Source organism: Pygocentrus nattereri, chromosome 20, assembly GCF_015220715.1.
Source record: "Pygocentrus nattereri isolate fPygNat1 chromosome 20, fPygNat1.pri, whole genome shotgun sequence".
Taxonomy (NCBI): domain Eukaryota; kingdom Metazoa; phylum Chordata; class Actinopteri; order Characiformes; family Serrasalmidae; genus Pygocentrus; species Pygocentrus nattereri.
In genome coordinates this window covers 17,978,750-17,984,800 of record NC_051230.1, presented here as the reverse complement: position 1 = coordinate 17,984,800, position 6,051 = coordinate 17,978,750, and positions in this window count along the sequence as shown.

Below are 6,051 nucleotides of genomic sequence, written 5' to 3'. Positions count from 1 at the left end.
TTTATGCATTATTTTTCCAATATGATACATTTAGCACATAAACAGAAATTGTGCATTAAATGTGCAGGTCTGTCCTCTGTAGAGGATGTGTTAACTTATTTTCACTTCGAAAATAAATAGAACGCTATTTGACCCAGGGTGCCTAAACATTTGCATGTGGCTGTTAATATATTTCTAGTCACATTTGACAGTGGACAAAAACTTTTTAAACTTTAAATAACAGAATAAATTAATACAAATCTGAAACTATTATCTGAACAATAGTAAACATTTGTAATATCATGAGCATATTATTTTTTGCAATCTTAGCACTGCTATTCTAAAAGAGTGACATTGTTCTGATAACATCAAAGACCACCTCCCTGCCCTCCTTCTATACTGAGAAAGTACCAAGTGAAAATAGTTTCTTGCACTTTAATAAAATACATGTACCGATCAGCAGTCAAATTTAAGAGAGGATCAGAGAGTGAGCAAGACCGGGCACTCTGACACTAGCCCTGCCCTCTAGGCTCTGTCCTAGAAAGAGTGAAAGGGAGGAAAACAACACTTGCCGGCTGTCCCTCGCATCAGAGGAGAGCTAAGTGTGCAATAACCATCACTCCAGGAGACTTTGTTCCCAGCGTACAACAACTTGCTTTTTATTATTTTTTTATTTGATTATAGTAGGTGATTTAAGTTTATTAGAGTACAACTAAATATGTAAAAGAACAGTTTTGTCTAAAAACACATTTTTATTTCTCTAATAAGGGGGTATTAATCACATTATAGCACTGGTAGTTCTTCTATGTGTAAAGCCCACTACCATCAACATATATCATGAAAAACAGAAAATTAATGAAAGTAGTGCTTTGTAACTCTATAAACAGTCCTGTGCAAAAGGTTGAATACTACCAGTCGAATTGCATGGTTTGTTGATTTTCTATGTGAAAATAAGTTAACACGTCTTATTCAGGGAACATTATTAAACATGGCATTTCTCTGCACATTTTAGTGCACAATTTCTATATATTTCCTGAGTTTAACATATTCCTTCCTTCATTCATCATCGTTTGGTAGGTGTACCAAATAAATTGGCAACACAAGGTACAATGCTATGTACCTGGAAGTATAATTTTCAAGCCCCTATAGCCTAAACACCAGCTTCATAACCAAGAAAGCCCAGCAGCGTAATGTCTGTTTAATTTATTGAATTGTTTCTAGTTTAATGTTTGCACATTTGCACTTTGCCTGTACTTATTTTGTTCCATGTTGCACAATGTTGGTCCTGGAGAAACGTAATTACACTCCATTGTGTACTTGTACACAGATGGAACGACAATAAAAGCCTCTCGACTTGACAGGACTTGACTTGAACTCAGTGACTGCTATGATCATATATGCTGGGCTGTCTGCTAAGCTGCTAACTCCACATACTCTGTGTTGTGTACTACCTGTGTTCTGTTTTGTATTTATTGTTTTGTATTTATTGTAAATCTTTTGTATTTATTTGTTGTACTGTATTGTCTGTGCTGTTTGTATTGTATTGTTTTGCACTTGTGTTGCATTATGGTCCCGGAGGCCCAGAGGAATGTTGTTTTGCTTCACTGTATACTTGCATATAGCTGAAATGATAAAGCCTGACTTGACTTGACTTGACTTGATCTTCATTCAGATAGGCTAGCCTTGGGGACCCTAAACATATTTTTTGGGAATATCCATCTTGCTTGATGTTCTTCAAAATTAAGGGCTACCTAATAACAATGATCACCACAAGCTGTCTAAATTAAATGCATTTATAACTGGCTAACTGCATTTTGCTGATGGTTGGATGCTCATTTGGGATTCTACCATTTAAATTACAGATCACTTTCTCAGCATTCTCCATCCAGAGCTCTGTTTTGCAGAGCAGTGTTTCATGGAAACCCAGCTAACTTTAAGCTTGATTTAACCTTGGTGGTGATTTATTTTTCCTTCTTTTACAAATCCTCCTCATGTTTCATTATGGTTGCTAAGGGGTGGAAAATGTCAGATACATTTCCAGTAAATTACTGGTAACTTTCCATGGGAATTTTAGCTCAGAGCCTTTCAAAATGTAAACTTTCCATGGAAATTTTGGGAACTTTGTGAATTTATAGGAATTTATTGGATTTAATAGGAAATATTGGATAATTTAAAGGAGCTATATCATTCATTATCATCAATGTACCATTTTATTGTCAACAGCAGACATGAAGGCATAACAATACAAATAATATCTATGACACATAGTTAGTTGCAAGCAGAACTTTATAAATGCTTAATTCTTTCATTGAACAATTAAAAGTTCAAAACAATCAAAAAAACACAACTCCGTTCAAAATGTAAAACAAACAGCCTTCCCTCTTTTTTTAAAAAAAAGATCAAATTTAACATAAAATCAAATAAAGGTATTTTCCCACAAGCTTCTCAAGCCTGGCCTCTGGATGCTCTGCATTTTTGCTTAATAGTTTCAGGCTTCTTCCTGAACCTTGGTATCATCCATGTTCACTTACTCATCATCTGTAACATTAGACTCCTCTTCCTCTGTGTCAGTGTCCAGCCTAGTTGAGGATGGCTCTGTGAGGCTCAAAGAGCCTTAAGTTTGCTCAGATGGCCACTAGTTGTCCCACTCTCTCATTTGTGAGCCTTTTGCGAACCTTTGTGTTTGTGTTCCCAAACAGTGACCAGTTCCATTCAAAGGCTGCTGATGTTGGTGGGATTTGGAGGAGGATGGAGCTTTGGGTGTAAGAATCTCAGATCCACAAAGGCCTTTCCACCAGATGGCTGCTGGCTTCCCTCCAGTAGACTTTCATACATGATGACAACTCCACCCCATCGTGTGGTGCTGGGCAGTTTTGGTGTGGTACTCTTCTTCTTTTCCAATTGCTTTGAGAGATAGATTGCTGAAAGCACTTGTTTGCCTTTGACATATTTAACTACTTCCTTTGCTCTCTTGTATTGTGTGTTCATTGTCTTCAGTTTCTTGATGTCCTTAAGGAGAAGATTGAGAGTGTGGGCAGGATAGCCAATGGTTGTTACATGAGAGTAGGCTTCCTCCACTTGTGTCGTCTTTTGTGTCTATGCTCTTGTAGAACACAGGTTGTGGGGTAGTGACAATGAAATTGATAATTCCATGTCCTTGGATGTTTGATCATCCATCCGATATGACTGAAATGCAGTCTGCCCCAAACTCATCATCAAGGAAACGAGTTGATAAAGCATGTCTGGTTGGAGGGATGTATGCTGGTCAGAGAATGTTGAAAAACCTCTTCCAGTAGACATTTGATGGTAACATCAGAGGTAAGCAAGTTGCATAAATTGCTCTGGCAAAACACTCATCTGCATTCTTCTGGGTTAGTGTATCAAAGAATGCTCTCATGCCAGAGGGACCAGCAACTGATGAGGATGTGTCTGTGTCCAACACAACAGATGCATTTTCTGCTGGAGTGGAACTCTTCTCTGCGTGTTGTTTTGAGCTCTGGAGAAATTTGAGGCACTTATTGATATGTTGCTGCAGCTTTGTGGCATTCTTCACACACCTCTTTCCACAAGATTTACACAAAAAGAAAGACTTTCCATCCACATTAGCTGGTGTGAAATGTCCCCACAAATCAGATGATGCACGTGGCATTCTTCCGTTGAATAAAATGACAAAATGTAAAAACACTAAAGCTAATGGTCTTCAAAATGTTAAATAAATAATTAATAAGTCTTAATTCTTGGTTACAGAAACCCGTTGAGGCAAAAAATATAGGTTGCTAGCCTATGCTAGCCTTGGTAAGCTAACCTCTTGCTAGCCTTGATAAACAAGTCTCTTAAATGAAATTGCTCATTAAGCTTTTCTGATTTACCAGAGAGCAAGCAACTGTGAGATTACACCTTAATTTAATAGTTGCTTAAATATTTCAGTGCTATTACTGTCAATAAAAATCTGAACCTCGTCAAAACTTACCTGACTTTAGGTAGTCTTTTGGTCCAAATGTGTGCTTTCAATAGTGGTGAGTGTCAGGTTTCTAGAAATCATCTGGACACATGCTGTACATGTGATGGAGGAATGAACAGTGCATGCAGGGGGTGTGGTCTCAATGGCCCTTCAGTGTGTAATGTGCCATGTGCCTGGGATTGAGGAGCAGCCATTCTGTTCAACTGTTTTGGTATCATATATAATTATTTTAGCCAAGATTATGCTTTAGTATATTTTTTTACCTATTTTTTTACCTATTTTTAACTATATGTAAGTTTCTCACCTTTAGCTTTGAATATTTCTATTTCATTCCCATTAATTCCCGTTAATTCCCATGGTAAATTTCCCAACTTTGAAATGAATTTTGCAACCCTATGCTTCATACAATCGGTGTCATGCTTTCAAGTGAGTCAGGACCAATAAAAGCCTGAGTATCTGAACCTGGATTAAGCACAGCCTAAGTATCTGAACCTGGATTAAGCACAGCCTCAGTATCTAAACCTGGAATAAGCACAGCCTGAGTATCTAAACCTGGAATAAGCACAGCTTAGGTATCTAGTATTGCTCCAAAATATGCTCAGCATTAATTGTGCAGGTTACCCACTAATATCCCCCCATCATGACAGACACTGGCTTTTGAGCTTTACAATGGTAACAACTTGAATGGTCCTTTTCTTCTTTGGCCCGGAGAACACAATGTCCATTATTTGCATAAACAACCTGAAAAGTGGGCTTGTCTGAAAATAATGTATGTTTCCACTGTGCATGAGTCCATTTCAGATAAGCTCAAGTCCAGAGAAGTCAACAGCATCTCTGGATGTTGTTGATACATGTCTTCCCTTGTGCACAACACAGTCTTAACTTGCATTTGTGGACACAGCGATGAATTGTGCTTATTGACAATGGTTTGTTGAAGTACTGCTGAGCTTATGTGTGATACACAGAGATTTCATATATTCGATATTATGCACTGCAGAAGGTGAAACACCAAAAATCCTTGCAATCCTTGGCTGAGGGACCATGGGCCAACTGTTCTTAAGAATACATTTCTTCTTTAAACCCACTTGTGCAGTTTTCACAAAGACTCCGACATTCACCAGTGTTTTCTTATGTGGGATTTGTTCTTCAGTCAGAACAGAATCTACACACGGTTACGAGCACAAAGGTGTGAACATTTCTGCAGTTTAAGAACACATTACGACTCTGACGTAGACTTTTTCTAAGGACCTTTCTTAAGAACAAATATATGAAAAATGTAAGAAAATAGAGGTGAAAGAGGCCCATTATATTTAAATTACTGGATTTTTTCAGCTGACACATTTTTCGGAAAAATTATTGATCCACCCTGAATGCTGTTTTTATACGTAAGCATAAATGCATCACCAATTTAAGATGTTTCTGAACATTTCACAATCAATTTTAGAATGGGGGTGTTTTTACAAGAAACTATGTTTTTGTACTGTTTCATTCAAATATGGTCAAAGTAGATAAAATAAAATAAAACCAGTGATAGAAAAATCACTGGTTTCTGTTTTTATTTACATTTTACCTAGTCTTTTTTTTTTTGGAATTGTGTTAATACATGCAGTGTATTTAGGAAGGAAAAGGACATGAAGGAAATATACTACTTTAAGAAAATGTATTTTATCACATTGACCTCTACCATTATTAACATTACCTCAGAAATGAGTGTAGCTTCACTGGTCATTTTGTATAGTAAATAAAAGAGAGTAGACGTGACTCCTGCTTCTTATGAGCACCACTGTAAAGAAACCTCACTCAGTAAGTTTCTCTACAGTACAACAGTGATTTCACACAAAACCACTCTAAATACATTTGTTTACATTTCAACCGTTGAATAATGCAGACATTTTCAAAAATGATGGAGATCCCCAAGTCTTGGGTTATTATTTTGTTACTAATATTAAAACTACTAAGCTAATATGTAAGTTATGTGAGTGGGGAATTGGGTTCTTAGGGCTTAAGGAGTAATTACTGATTAGGATATAGGGTGCAGTAAAACATGCTGGAGGTGTTTGTCTAGTGTTGTGGTCTTGGATATATTTTTTAACTCATTTGGGAATTACAGC